Genomic DNA, 16,592 nt, shown 5'->3' with positions numbered 1-16,592 from the left:
TATCGAGAGGCTACATCACAGCGAATAAAGTAAACTGAAGAATAAGTAAATAACAATTCGCCATTTTATGAAGGTTGATTCCGCGATTTCATCTGACGAAGAAGCATAATGGCTATGAGTGGCCAATGGGGACAATGTCTCTGGAATAATTTTTGCCGTCGGGTGTTTCAGAACAGGACTTCGACCACGTGCGCGTGCAGAAGGGTTATTGATTCCAAGCGCAATGGAATCCGGCCATGACTTCTGGGAATCGAACCCTCGAACTGGAGCTAAGAAGCGGACCGCTATACTCTGAGACATCAAGCGGGTTAACAGACAGTGTAATAGGTGCACGAACCCTGTCCTTATACTTACAGTAAACGACTTCCGTGATCTTGCCCAAATGTTTTTCGTAATGGTTCATGGCATTCTGTAGCACATCACGAGGTCATAGATTCAGTTGTCGGTCACGGCCACATAATTTCGATAGTGCCTTAATACGAAAACGCTCGCGCAGCCTTTCGTGGGTGCGATTGGAACCCCAGGCGGTCAACCGTCACCCGGAGTCCACCCACTAAAGTGTCACACGTATGTCTATAGCATACTTCAATAAAGTGAATAAACCGCACAATTATCCTTCGTTCTTGTCTTTTTTGTTATTTAGCGCGGAAGGATCGTTCAAATAAAAATATGTGACATTTGCGCTGCATCTGTCTGTCCTTCATTTCACTAACATTTTCGCCACTCATACGCTTATTCATACGCTAAATACGTCGAAGTTCAATCGGTTCCTGTTACATAGCGCTTCGTCCTTCTAGCAGAAATACTGATATTTACTTACACTGTAAAAAAAATTTTCCTTACTTTACAGAAAATTTGCTGGTAATTTGTGACCGAACACTCTTCCGTAAACTAAGAACGGTCATTTCCGTAGAACGGACAACTGTAAAAGAGAGACCGTAATACAAGATACGAGTGCTTCTGTATCTAGAAAACGGAAGACTCTGTATTCTGAATCTGTACTATAACCGTTAAAGTACGGTGCTTCTCGTATTCAGAAAACGGAACACACTGTATGCTGAATTTGTACTATAACCGTTAAAATACAGGTGCTTGCCGTATTCAGAAAACGAAAGACTCTGTATGCTAAATCTGTACTATATCCGTTAAAGTACAGGTGCTTCCCGTATTTCATCTTGCAGAGCATATCCACTGTTCGAAGAATGTGCCATCGGGGACAAAATTGCCCAGGACGTGCAAGAGTCGACCGAATTTTATGGTGCACTATTTGCTGGGATCAGCCGTGCTACCATCTGCGTTCGGAATGTGCATATGTGACCCACTGTTTTCAGCGGTCTTGAACAGAAATGCAATTTGGTCAACGCTCGCACTTCCAGGGTACTTTTGTCCACGATAGTACATCGCCTTTAATGCAAATGTCATGAAGGCAGCTCATAGACAAAGCAGCAGGTCACCATTGAGAAAATTGTCTTGCCAACACACTGACATGGCTGCAGAGATAAAACACTTTGCACTTTGTGATATGAATGCACTGCATAGCATATATACACAAAGGTGCAACATTTCAGTCCTCAAGTTCTTAGATCACAGAAGCAACTTTATTTTCTTCAATCACTCGTCTTGCACTTCTTCCTGGTGAAAGTTGTTCTTGACCCAAAATGCTTGCAAGGATAAACTTGCTGCTGTTAGGAGAAACAAATAGTATTCGTGAATATCCATCCTAAAGAAAGCGGCAAAAAAGTATAATCACAGAACACGACAAAGCAGTAACTTCTGTGTTAGAAAAACATGTAAGTAGACCAACATTGTTGGAACAAGGGATGTTGCTATAGCCAACATTTCGACATAGGTGTTTGTCATTAGGGTAGCAAATGTTTTCCTTGGCTGTGTTGTTTTGGATTGTGCATAGCTCAGTGGCCCCTAGCGTCATTGGGGGAGAAGAAACTGGTGCATATAATAGGTCAAGAGAAGCCAAAGTGTTAAAATAAAGGAAGGAAGGGTGTGCTTAGCAGTGGTGATCGTGATGGAGCGGGTATGAGCGCTACTGTCAGTTCTTGCAAAGAGTAGGGGTGACCAAAACAGAAAATGATGTACACATGTAAGCAGTCATTAATCCAGTAGACCTAATCTTCCGAGAAGACAAAATAGGTATCAAGATAAACAGTTTGCACTTTTGGAAAAGGAAAACGAAGAATTAAGGAAAATAAATTTTGTATCAAGATTGATCTGGTTAAGATCACTGTAAATGGTAAATGAAGGCACATTACGAATATATATTTTGTTAAAAGCCGATGAAGAAAAGATATATTAACGAAATATTAAAAAATAGGGACATTAAAATTAAACTGGGTATGACCATAAAACAGTAAAGAACAGCCTGTGGAAAAAAATGGGATGGACAATATGATAACCAGGTGCAAGATTGCAAAACGTCGAGCGCTGTTTATATTCATGCTGCTGTTGCAGCTTCAAGTTTCTGTCTTCCTGTGGAACCTTTGTCTTACTTGAACAAGGAAATGGGTCATTTTTTAAACAAGTCAGTTCATATGCAGTTCAATGCTTCAGCATTATTATATTGAAAGAAAATATTATGGTCAGTTCTCCTGGGTGTGCTTTCATTCACCAGTTATTTCCACCGGTGTAAGCTCAAAATTTAATGGTCTAAATGGACCTTAGCTCCTCGCAAACCATTAGCTGGTCTTTTTTTCAACACAGATGCCTGCACATTATATGTGTTGGCAGGAGTGCTAGCGAACTACATTAAACTTGTTGCCACAACCAAAGTGAAACTTGGTAACAGTGATTGAAAAAAAAACCAGCATTCCACAATATTGATTCAAGTCGTCTGGAAAAGTTGCTTAAGTTAATGTACACCCCCCACCCCACCAGACACAATTATACACCACACTGACTCTCATGGTGTCAACCATGCTATTATAGCACTAGCCATCAAGTAGGAGAATTAGAAGAGGGCACAATGCTTTTTGTTAGAACATGAAATGTGCTTTACATAAATGCTACATTCCAACTAACAAAGGAGCAGCCGACAGTGACCAATGCATACGAAAGCTAATGACATTCTGTGCAGCAGAATGTTGACGATGAGGTGTTATGTGCACAAGTGCACTCATTCACACAAAATGACATCCTGCAGACAAACCTTGTGCCAACATTACAGTTTGAAAAACACCACAGTGGAAAGCAAAGAGTGCTAAATTTGTTGAAAATTACAAAAAATTATTCGATTATTCATTATCCTTACTGTTCGTTAAACATTCACAGATTGTTCCCTACGGGTGCTGTAAACTGCTTTTATAGTGGTAGCAACAATAATCTGTGGCACAGACAAGAATAAATGCTCATGAAGTTTATGCAAGAGTATACCCTACAAATTACACCCCATTTCACATTCCAATGTGGTAGAAGAGGAAGACGAAAAAAACTTTCTCGTGGAGGATGCATACCCCAGAACAGAAGAAACAAGTGTACCCCAACCATTGCTGCTGCCGATGCCTGTGCACTAGCAGTTACATATAATATGGCAGTTACAATTGTGTTTTCCACAAGCACTGCAAGCTGCTGCCAGTTTACCAGTACAGAGCTGCAATAAATTTAGGGCAAGTTAAAGCTCTCTAATGGATTCATCTCATATGACACAATTGGAATGCAATATTCTGCAAATAAGTGAAGAGCGATGTGCCATCCCATACAATGAAACACCTTTGAAGAATCTGAATCACCACCTGCACTCTTAGGCAGTTACACCCTTTGGAGTGCCCCTTCTGCCACACAACAATAATCATTATCTGCCTTGATGTGTTTCCTTTCTTTAAAACGCCACGCCCGCTACTTTCTTTTCGGGAATGCTATCATGCTGATAACGCGCATGCCGTTCGTTACTGGAAAGTACAGGGCTCGCAGTGTTAAAAAAGGAAACGCAACATGGCAGATGACGATTATCGTTGTGTGGCAGAAGGGGCACTCCAAAGGGTGTAACTTTGCCTAAGAGTGTGGGCAGTGATGAGGTAAAAGAGTGTGTTCTGTGTAAAGTAGTGCACCTGTATAACCTAAAGCTGTGGAGAATGCATTTAGTATCAGCTGTGAAGGTTTCTAATTTTAATTGCACACAGTAAGAACCTCCATGCAGTTTTGCAAAACGCGAACCCCCTACCTTTTTGTTGTTCAAAGGCAATGACACGTAGGGCCATAACATGTACATTATGAGTTTTGTTCCTAATCAATCTAAGTGAATAGCACCACCTTAAGTGTTATGTGCCTTCTGTCTCACATTTTCTGTCAAAAATTGTTAGTGTCAAATGCTGCGATCGGCAGAAAAACGGATTTCTGGAGCAATATAAAGTATTAAGTACCGTGATCTCAGTTCTTTCACTGCTGTTTAAGCATTATCGAGTCTTAAAGTAAAAAAACGAGGAATAAATACACGCATCTTTTACGTCACAACCCTCATGAGGCATTTAGTAGTCTGGATTATAAAGGATTCCAGATTTACAACGCAGGACAGATTTTATTCCACTGAAAGAATGGCATCATGCCAATGATTCTGCATTTGGTGCTATATTTATTTGTATTTAGTTCCGCTGGAATGTGTGTGTATTGTCAGCGATATTGCTTGACATGTTTTAGATTGTTTTCTAAATTTAGGCAAATTCGTACTCGCAAATAACCTTGTATGACACCAAGAACTTGCTTAGCAGGAGTATTTCTAACATTTGCAAGATATTAGGCTCTTGAATGCATATCTAAGCCTGGGGTGCACGCCGCCCCCTAATCTCATCAGCAAGTTTCTGGAACTCATCTACAAGGTATGTTATGATGAATGTAAAGTTGCTTGAACGGGAGAAATAGGGAATTTAAACAGGTGAATTATGCAGCATAAGAATGATGTCAGCAAGAAGCAAGCATCAAGAAGCACTGTCACTCAATGCGCATAGACTATCAAACGCAAGAATTATTTGGGATGATTTAAAATTCTGGCATTGGAACGAAATGTCTTTTAATCTATATATAAACTGATTATTCACTCTACTACCACTACCTTTACCAGAAACATTCATAATCGTTATCCTATCTATGCCACATCATCCTAGCTAATATTCAAGCCTTCATAAGCTGCTTTTTTTACTGCTAATTCTCTGTGGGAAAGCGGTGTCCGTATGAAGACCATATCATATACTTATTACCAGTTTTTTGATAAATGATAAGGGAAAAACTTCACACCAAAAATGCGTTGAGCTTGAGCAAGTTCTACGTTTGAAGCTGTTGATTCATTTTTCCCTTTGCCATCATTGACCCACCTGGTTAGCTAAGTAGACACAAAAGCTGCAGGAGAAAGGTAGGGGTGCCAAATTAGACTTGTGCCCCAGGGGACCTTTTCACGGTCACTGGAGGAACTGCCTGTGGCCTCGGCATCTTCCTTGAGGGCCATGACCATGTCTAAGAAACCTTGTCTCCACAGGCTGCATAAAGAAGGATAATTTTCTGAGCCAAGTCTTTTTCTTAAAAGAACCCATTTAAGGTGTATTCGTGGCTTTGCACCACAAAACTGACACATGACTGGCCACTCAAGACACTTTATGTGTATTCGCAGGCTTATTCCTTGGAAAAACACTTTTATGTAGCACACAATGAGTAACAGTAACAAAAAAGTGTATAAGGAGGCTTTCATATTGCTCTACAACTTTTCATTGACACATTTCATTTAATTATTTGAGATATTTATTAACTAATTAAGAATTATGTAATTAGGCAGAATGCAAAATATAGTCAGAGTATCTCCAAGCGACGGCAAACGTTACCTTCATTTTGTCTAGTTACATCGCATTTACATATTTCTAAATCTTGGTGCACGATAGTTAAGACACCCTGTAGATCAAAAAACAATATTACAATTTTCATAATCATCTCTTGCGTGTTATTGGTGGCTATGGCTGCTTCAAGTTATTCTTTCAGTACGGTACAAGCAGTTTTGAAGTGAAATTGTTTTGCATCGAGGGCGGTAATCTAGAAAATCAAGCAAAAGGTCAAGTTGTGTTCACTATTCAGATGTTTAACTAAGAAGCTGCAGGAAAAGGAAACAGGACACAACACCTAATAAACAATGCAAAATTTGAAAATTTAAACTGAACAAGAAACCAGTTTTTGAAAACACAGAAAAAAGCCAGCAGCTTACGTCGAATACACCCTTGCTATGTACTCCAAGTGAAGTTGTTACCGCAATGCTTGGGCACCATATGAACGTAACAATCAACAACTTTGAGCAGAATATTAACACCACTAAATGAAGTGGCCTTTGAAGATTCTTGATCTGAAATCCTCAACGACTTGTTCTGGCGTTTAATCTCTCGAGCTCAATCTGTATTCTCAAAAGCTGGCTCTCGGCCATAATTTCTCTAAACGCAACATCAGCTTAAATCTCAAGATAGGGTTGACCTGTAAATAAAGTGGATAATGCATGGCAAACATCATGAACACTCTTACATGTTAACCAGAGGGTTCACTCATGCAGCCATGAAATTGTGATGCAGACACGATATATTGAAGCTGGTTTTGTGAAGTGTTTCATGCTTCCAAGGCTTCTTCTCCAGTTGTGAACGCTGTCTCCACTAGCTAAATAAGCGATGAGAATAAAAAAAGAACTTCAACATGCTCACAATACGTTGGCCATTTGCAAGTAAACAGCAGCCTTTTTGGGTGCCCAGGTTGCCTGGTGCAAATCTACTATGCCACAGTACTTGCATTACCCAGTACCAGCCACTTTAAAATGCAATGTGTTCAGAGCCCTTTCCCTCTGTTTTTTTGCTTTGGAAACAGTTTACCATGTGTTCAGTAGATGTCGAGAAAGGGGACAGAAAACTCTGTGCACCAGTGATTTCTAATGTTTTGCTGGATGCAGCACACCGCACTGGATGCAGGTGAAGCCAGTGGAAATGCGGTGTCAAGCAGGCGCTTGTCCTGGAAGCAGGGCATATGGTGGACTAACTAGTGCGTGCGATCAGATAATATTGCTGCCGAAAAACTTTTCTTTGTGGTTTTTCACATTTTAGGAGGTCTCTACATGTCTCGTAAGCGCTTTTATGACAATCTGAACCCGTATACGATAGAGTTCTCTTACATCAAGTTTTTTCTCATTTACCAGTGTTTCCATTGCACGCCACTTATGTTGCTACACTGTAGACACTGCAATGGAAAAATTCTGGACACCTCGAAACACTGCTTGGGTAATTTATGGCACATCAGGCAGGCATGTTAGGGGAAGAAACGCCACACACCCGTGCAAACGAAGTGCTGCCGCAAAGTTGTGAAGCACCAACTTCCGGGACAAGGTTGGCTTCAGTCGAGGGTGCTCGATGTGCTGTCCATGCCCTGTAGTAGAGATCAGTGGTGTGGACCCTTTTATACTGGCTGTCTTTCTGGTCGGAACCTTGGCAACAGCTTCCACCATACTTTTTTGAACCTGCAACATGTGCAGAGAAAGTCACATCACTGTGCGTTGATTGTATGGCTTTATTGTTCTACACATTCTGTCAAATCATTAAAAAATACAGTTCGCACATTTTTACTACTGTATATAGACAGTCTAGTTGCTAGACACGCGAAACGTTACCATCCCTCTGACAGAATGCAACAATAGAAGCGTACACTGTAAAGCTACACTAAAATTTAAATTGATGTGACACCGTATGAGCGTACAGTATGCTTACTGTATGCTCTAGCCCTGTGTCAAGTAAAAGTTAATCGTCAATCATTTATGGTGTATTTCTACTTATTCTGGGTCATCAAACTGTACAATCAATGTTCCAAGTTTACACATTGTTGGCTTTTGATTGACTATGTGATCCGTTTCCTACTTACACATGCAGTAATCCCACTGTAATAAGGAAAAAGAGTTAGGAAAAGAAATGCCATGATAATCTTCCACATTTGCTGAGGGCAGGAACAATGGCCAATAGCATGTGGTTGAAGCTACATAAATACTCAGTTTTCACACAGCTTAATTGTTCAGCAAGTAATGAAGAGGTACGCTGTGCGCCTCTGCCTAACCAATAAAATCTGACTACTTGACACTGCACTAAGGCTGCTGCTTGATAGTGTTCGGCAGTTCGGCTTTGGTTTTCTGATATACAGAACTGTTTAGGTACCAGTAGTTTACTTTGCGATAAAATGGAACTTGGAGCACTGGTCATTTGCACATAAATAATGCGACAGCAAATATAACACAAGGATAGGAATATGGGTCTCTTAGAAAAAGTACATACACATTATGAATATAATATGATGTGATGCCACAATGAAACAGAAAGCAACGCATAGAAGTGGACGGCACTTCCATGCCACCAAGGTTATTGGACAGACAGTACTTCAGAAGTGCCCGCAACACAGTCAAAGAAGGCAAAGCAGCATTTCTTTGCATTCAACACAATGCATTGGCGGGCTAGTTGGTGCGAATCCATAAATACTTTGTTTAGCGCAAAACAATGGACACAAGAAAGACGACCAGCACAAGGCGCTACTCTCAACTGACATCACTTTATAGCGTCACTCCTTTATATATAGTAGAATCTAGAAGAACATGTGCAGTGAGCACCATGTGCAGGGACCACCAACAACCGATCACAAGAGCGCACTCATGCGACGGGATCCAAAATACCATATTGAGCACTGCACAAGGTTAAAGAAGGCACACTAATGCACTGTGACCCCAATGACTGTATGAAGAAAGCTTCCGATAACTCTCGGGCGGTGGTATCACAGCACTTTTTCAAAATCATAGTATCACGAAACATGGCTTTGCACTTCCATATTTTACAATGTTCAGCCAAATGGGAACCTGTGCCTGTTGGTATGGATCGCTTATGTTCGCAATGTTTCGTGATACTACGATTTTGAAAAAGAGCCGTGATACCACCGCCAGAGAGTTATCGGAAGCTTTCTTCATACAGTCATTGGGGTCACAGTGCATTAGTGTGCTTTCTTTAACCTTGTACAGTGCTCGATATGGTTTTTTTGGATTCTGTCGTATGAGTGTGCTCTTGTGATCAGATGTTGGTGGTTCCTGCACATGGCGTTCACAGCGCATGTTCTTCTAGATTCTGCCGTCTACAAAGGAGGGACGCAATAAAGTGATGCCAGTTGAGAGTAGCGCCTTGTTCTGTCGTCTTTCTTGTGTCGATTGTTTTGCGCTAAAAAAGCAATTATGTATTCCTTGTGTGTGTTTGAAGACAGCTCCACACGCAGTAGCGATTCCAGTATTGCTGCCCAGTGGTTTAGCTCGCCGCAGCTTGAAGTGCCACAAAATATAAGGAGAGAAACCTGCATTATAGTTTTGTTGCAAACAAGAATATAACGTGAAGTGCATTCTGAGGCCAGAAACTATAGAAAAAAATTTCATGATGCACCACTGTGCAGGGTTTTATAGCAAAGTCAAATACATTTAGTGTAAATATCACACTATGATGGTACACAATGGTGGTAATCTGTAATAATATAAAAGGTGCCTTAATGTTACAACAAAAGTTGACATTACTTAATAATAGCCCTGTAAAATTTAGCATGCAGGGGCACCACTTGGTTAAACAATAGTCATGTAATGTCTATGTACACAAGTATTGCCCATGCATTTCTGCCATTGTCCAAATGGCATAAATGAATGGGTAATACTTGTATACATAGATATTACATCTCTATTGTTTAACGAAGTGGGTAAACTATGTCTGCCTCATACAAGATTAGAATTAAACCATAAATTATATATAGTCACCCTAACAGTAACACCTCATTTGAACTTCACAGTAAGTAGACGTCACCTATTCAAAGTTTATATGTTGAATGTAACGAACCCTCATTACAGCAGCACAGAGCATTCCTCACATTTCCTTACGTACTCAGAATTCAGTCATCACCGCAACACATATGCTACAACATCGTCACACAGTGCAACTCACAGTTACACTACAGAAATAAACCAAACATGTTAAGGCCACTTGTACTGCAGTATGAGCAATAGTGTCGGGATTATGAAATTCCCCACGAAGTCCTCCAGGTTGCCAAGAAACCAGAACGGTTGGCCCCGTGGTACGATTTCACGCAGTTGTGCGACTGGACATTAACACATTTAAGGAAAAGAGACACTCCTCACGACCACATTATACAAGAATTCCGTGCTCTTCAGGACCAATATCAAAATCACATGCAACTCTACACTGATGGGTCCAAAACAAAACAACACGTGGGTGTAGGGGCCGTAACAGAAAATTCGGAAAGAAGTATTCGTCTACCAAAACATGCCTCTGTTTTCACTGCTGAAGTTTACGCTGTATGGGTTGTAGTGAAAAAGATTATCACTGGCAAGCACAAAAACACAGTCATTTACACTGATTCCTTAAGTACACTGAAGGCTCTAAACCTAAAATCTGAGTGTGAACCCCTGTTAGGGGACATACTAAACATGGTCGCACTTAACAAATATGGGAGATCAATCCACTTCTGCTGGGTACCAAGTCATGTTGGGATACCGGGTAACGAAGCAGCCGATAGATATGCATCGATGGCAGCGAACAAAGAGATAACAAACACAACACTTCCATACAAAGATAGCATCCGCGCGATTAGAAAAGCCTTAACGGCGAAATGGCAACGCGAATGGGACCATTGTGCTGACAACAAACTACATCTCACGAAACCCATAGTTGGCGAGTGGAAGTCATGCTACCATCAGGAGCGCTTCATCAATGTAGTTTTATGCCGACTACGCATTGGGCACACACACCTCACACACAATTACTTACTTACGAAAGAAGACACACCAACATGCGAGAAATGTCAACAGCCACAAACAGTTATGCACATATTACTCACATGTACGCAGACTGAAACACACAGACGAACACTTTTGCACAAATTATATCAACTACACATACCTTTACACCCTGCTCTAATTTTAGGTGATGATCCGCTAGTCCCATTATGTGCCGTTCGTAAATTTCTAGACGACACTGGATTTTTTACATAAGATATAGATTATTGACAAAGCCTTTTCCTTCACTAACTGGATTTTAAAACACCTCATGTTTGGCGCAGCATAGCCTTAGCCGCTTTTGCGCCATTAAACCCCATTTAACTAACTAAGTAAGTAGACGCCTGTTGATGCCAGCCTCCCCCAATGCTAAACTGTGCTGCATGCTTTACAGAGAAATTATAGTGGTATCACTAAACTGAAGCTATTCAGGACTGCAGCATTGTAGAAGACATCTACAAATGTCCCATTTCATGTGTAACAGCCTGAATTGCTTGCACATCTTACCAAGTGCAAATTAATATTACTTCTCCTTGTTAAGCATTTTTGCCTGCTAGACCACAATTCAATGTCATCAATATATTAACATATTACCTCAAAGAACCTAATTTGGCTTATAGATTAACACCTTCGCATACTGCCACAGCTACACTCTGTCATATGCGTTGCAATCATAAAGGAGTGCTTGTCCACCAGCACTCCAATGTCACTAACAGTGATCACCTACACAGCTTGATTCAGGTGGCAGGTGGCAGTCATGATTCAGGTGGCAAATAGCTAAGAGAAAGAAAAATCCACTCACTTTGAGAGCTACAATACTGCGATAACTTGAGAGAGATGGACCCATTGCAGGCAGCAGACCTCTTCTCAGCTCCAGCACAACAGCAACTTGCCTTTCAGTAAAAGAAAAGGATTGATTAGTAATGATAAGTTACCTTGTTTTTGCTGAGTATCAATACAATCTGACTTTCATGCATATCCACTCTCCGCTTTATAATACAACTGAATTATTCGTAAAATAAAAGAGTCAATGATGATACCATTCGCTTCTCTTGTATGTCCAATTTTTTTCACACTGATACCCCGTTTACTGCTTGCTTACTGACACGAATGCCTTGACTGCCCCGACATCATTCGAAGCAACACGTCTTGCTGCACTGAAAAAAGTTGCACCGAGGAAACACAGCAGAGCAGCCAAAGCAAAGAACTTTTGTTTTTCTGGTCACAATTAAAACGTGCACCCAAGCAAGAAAGTAACGATCACAGGTGGTGAGCGACTGCTATTGCCTCGAACGTTTATTTCCGTATTTTAACAGAAGTTCTTGCATCGGATACAGTATGCTCTCAAGCCAATACGAGCGTCAATACAAGTGCGCAACTGAACGCAGTTTTATTCTACGCTTTTAACGCGAGTGAGCAAAAGGTTAGAAGTACCTCACGGAAATTGCGATCGAGCCGATCGCGCTACGACTGAAATCGATCTGAAAAGATAGGGTGATCCCTTTCCCCATTCATGCGTCAGTTTTGCCCTAAGACGTTGCATAGTGGTCTTTTGAAACAATATTTCTGTTCGCTACACCTGCTTACCACACATCACTTTAACACCTACGTTATGCAAACCAAATAAGATTAAAATGGGCTTACCTCATGAGCAAGTTACGAGTGCGCGTAGACTGTTGAACACCCGTTGAGAGCAAGCAGGATATATCCGTGTCCAAGCGCATACGTGCACCCAAACACAGGACAACTTCTTCGATGCCGCAGCGTGCAGAGTTTTGTACACGAAGTGAAAGACATCCAGCGCAAATATCTCCGCGCGATGACGGCAAATGACGAACGCACAAGCGTACAAAACACAGCGACAAATTCGGAACTTTGCCAATTCGAACGTGCCGAGACCCAAGCAGCGTAACCATCCATCGTTTCTGTTCTTCGCTCCCGATGCGTCAATCTCTCTTCCTTGGAGTCTTGCTTCACTCTTGGGCAGAGTTCTGACTGGTGTGGTTTAAACCTGTTGCCAGCTTTGCGGGTCAATGTTGCCAGACTGCCTGCCAAATTTGACGGGAAAAAACACCGTCAAATGTAGCGAATGCAACACGCCGTTTTCGAAGCGCACAGAGTTACCAGATCACACGCGCGCAGGCTCCCAGCTACCGACAGTACCGGAAAGCTGCTGCATAACCCGCGCGCTTTCGAATCGCTTGCTTGTTGTGGGCCCTTTTCTCCGACGGTACGAAGCGCTTTCTTTCGCTGCACACGCTTTGGCTGGTCCGCGCGGGACGAGGCTTTCGCTGGATCTGAAACTGACACGCGTCGCATAACGATATATCGCTGCGCGCTCTCGCTACAACGTTAGAAAAGGGTTGCATCGCCTTGATTTGCACAGGCAGTCTCCTGACGGTTACGCTGCTCGCAATACACTGTTCGGAAGCGGAGACGCGTCGCATAACTCTTGGTGCACGATATATCGCTCGGCGCTCTCGCTACAACGTTAGAAAAGGTTGGATCGCCTTGATTTGCATAGGCAGTGTCCTGACGATTACGCTGCTCGCAATAAAGACTTTTCTGAAACTGACACGCGTCGCATAACACTTGGGGCGCGATATATCGCTGCGCGCTCTCGCTACAACGTTAGAAAAGGGTTGGATCGCCTTGATTTGCATAGGCAGTGTCCTGACGATTACGAAAGACTTTTCTGAAACTTACACGCGTCGCATAACACTTGGTGCACGATATATCGCTGCGCGCTCTCGCTACAACGTTAGAAAAGGGTAGGATCGCCTTGATTCGCAACAGGCAATCTCCTGACGATTACGCTGCTCGCAATACAGACTTTTCTGGAACTGACACGCGTCGCATAACACTTGGGGCGCGATATATCGCTGCGCGCTCTCGCTACAACGTTAGAAAAGGGCTGGATCGCCTTGATTTGCAACAGGCAGTCTCCTGACGATTGGCGATCCAACTGGCGATCCAACCCTTTTCTAACGCTGTAGCGAGAGCGCGCAGCGATATATCGTGCACCAAGAGTTATGCGACGCGTGTCAGTTCCAGAAAAGTCTTTATTGCGAGCAGCGTAACCGTCAGGAGACTGCCTGTGCAAATCAAGGCGATGCAACCCTTTTCTAACGTTGTAGCGAGAGCGCGCAGCGATATATCGTTATGCGACGCGTGTCAGTTTCAGATCCAGCGAAAGCCTCGTCCCGCGCGGACCAGCCAAAGCGTGTGCAGCGAAAGAAAGCGCTTCGTACCGTCGGAGAACAGGGCCCACAACAAGCAAGCGATTCGAAAGCGCGCGGGTTATGCAGCAGCTTTCCGGTACTGTCGGTAGCTGGGAGCCTGCGCGCGTGTGATCTGGTAACTCTGTGCGCTTCGAAAACGGCGTGTTGCATTCGCTACATTTGACGGTGTTTTTTCCCGTCAAATTTGGCAGGCAGTCTGGCAACATTGACCCGCAAAGCTGGCAACAGGTTTAAACCACACCAGTCAGAACTCTGCCCACTCTTGAGTACAAATCAAGAGATATTTACGGCAAATTAACAACTTTTACAACACGACACGAAAAATTTCGGCTGACTACACATGTGCAGGTCCGTCTGCCACTCCTAAGGGACGCGCAGCGCGTGCTGCCCCCTGGTGCCGCACTCTGTGAGCGCTGAAAACAGAATCGGTTTCGTTTTCGCATTTGTGCTCTAGTTACTGTATCGTATCAGTTCAACGAGTACAAGCTATCTTGGCACGCTGGAACGGCACGTGCCTTTCCTTGCCCTCTATTTCCACTACCCCCTTTCCCTCGCTCTGGTATAAAATGCCCAGCGCAATAAATATAACAGTTCACTGTGGTCTTGAAACGCCTGCTGTTGGTTTCTTCGACCGGGACGCGGTCGATACAGTTACTGGAACTGCAATATAATTGCTTGACAATTAATTGAATTCTAAAAGAGGAGAACACTTTCTCTCCCACAAGTTAGTGCGTTTTATACAAAGGGAGAGAGAATGCAAGAAGCAGAAAGGCAGGGAGGTCAACCAAAGCGTTCGCTACTGGGGATAGCTAACCCCTGTGCTGCAATGAAGTGCAAAGCAATGCACTGCGATGCGTCCATAATCTCTAGTATAGTGATAATTGGTGCATGTAATGAACGGGTAATAAATGAGTTGTGTCATAACATTACCCATATATAAAGCACATGGAACTAATGGTGTTGCATTCTAGGTCAAAAAGAAATAAAGCTTGAATCGTTACATCTCGGCACTGGGCATTCCTTCTTTCCGTATTATTTTTTTCTTCTTTTTGACAGTACACACAGTACTAGCACGGTAATAGGTCCTTCATCTTCAGTCACCTTCCAGTAGTTTACACACATGTCGGTGCATGTTCGCGTTCTTTATTCTACCGTACAAGAACGAGTGCGCTTACCGGTCTTGGTTCAAGATGAAGCGCCAAATGTTTGCGATTACATCTTATCGCAAGAATTAACACATGAACAGTGAAGATTATGCGTAATCGATTTGTCTCAATGAATGGGCAGTTATTGTCAGAGACGAGATATTTTGTAAATATTATGGGAATGAGTTAAACCAACTACATTGCAGTTCAGCAATGCCCTTTGACACTTGGGTTAATTGCTTGCCGCATTCGAAAATTTCATCCGACCGTTGTACTTGGATCTATAGGCCGCCAGCCCCCTTCGAGACCATTTGTTGCAAAATGTAAATGCCGTTACGGTCATTATACCACTCCCTGCGTTTCGGTACTGATTTAGAGTGCACACAATTTTTGGCGTATACAGAGCACCAATGTCATTCCCAGTGCACCAGCACCTGAATGCTGCAAGCTTGTTTACGTATGCACGTATGTCCATGGCTCTTCGTTCACTTAAACTACAACTATTAACTACAAAGCGCTTAATTTGAGAACATTGCGAGAACACGCTTATATTTGCGCATATGATCAGCGAGGCCCATATGCGCGGCAAACTGCGACCGCAATAGAAGATGCGTATATATATTTATACGATCTGTTATTGCAGCTTTTGGAAGAAGGCTAGCTCTCACATTTTGTACGCATCCTTATAATGCGTACAGTTTGCGTGTTCAATAAAATATTGTTGGCTGAAACTTTACGAGTACGAGCGCTCATTCAGACAGCTTAAGTTTTCTCACAATAATATGGATGTTCGCATAACAAAAATACGGAATTCTGTCTGTTTCGTCCAAAACAGTGTATAGCCGTACATATGATTACAGTGAAAATGTCCGTAAAGCTGAAAACGGAGAGCACTTTCCGTATATTAACGGCAGATTTTGCCGTATTTTTGAAATATGACATTGTTTCCGTATTTTTACGCTGCAGTTCTCCGTATAATGACGGAAATCCTCCGTATAATTACGGAAATTTTTTACAGTGTAGTTTGCGCTCTTCACCGGAAAAAAACATACAGACTGTCGATTAACATTTAGCCTTCCATAAAGCTTTCATGTGAGCTTGATGCCCGCAGATGTGTGTATACAGCTGAAAAAAGTCTCATTTAAAGCACATTCATCGAACTTTCATATATTGACTAAACATTGCATCCAGTTTCTGACCCCTCCCCATCTCTTCCCTTTCTGCAGAGATTGGCTCATACAATGTGACGTTGCGATCGGTGGTAAAAGACCTTTCATTAAAGGCTGTCCCTGTTCTCTGTGCAACAGTCCCGAGCAAACACGGAACAAGGACGGCTGCATCAATGAAGTGTTTGCCGACCAACACACGAAAAATACAGTGATGAGGACAGTG

At 42.4% G+C, this 16,592-nt stretch overlaps 1 long non-coding RNA gene across 2 annotated transcripts; it reads right to left on the bottom strand.

The window, feature by feature from the left end:
* Window positions 1-1,576: 1,576 nt before the first annotated feature.
* LOC126516762 (uncharacterized) lies at window positions 1,577-12,789 on the bottom strand. 2 transcript variants are annotated; one of them, XR_008609486.1, is made up of 5 exons: window positions 12,458-12,789; window positions 11,616-11,706; window positions 7,290-7,503; window positions 5,316-5,477; window positions 1,577-1,682 (listed from the first exon to the last, which is right to left on the bottom strand). It is a non-coding gene; the product is annotated as an uncharacterized lncRNA (long non-coding RNA). The 2 variants fall into 2 exon arrangements; XR_011891288.1 differs by having other exon boundaries at window positions 7,290-7,474.
* Between the last annotated feature and the right edge of the window lie 3,803 nt (window positions 12,790-16,592).

The sequence above is a fragment of the Dermacentor andersoni genome, chromosome 1 (genome assembly GCF_023375885.2).
Source record: "Dermacentor andersoni chromosome 1, qqDerAnde1_hic_scaffold, whole genome shotgun sequence".
In the NCBI taxonomy this organism is placed as follows: domain Eukaryota; kingdom Metazoa; phylum Arthropoda; class Arachnida; order Ixodida; family Ixodidae; genus Dermacentor; species Dermacentor andersoni.
This window is presented reverse-complemented; position numbering and strand designations above follow the sequence as displayed.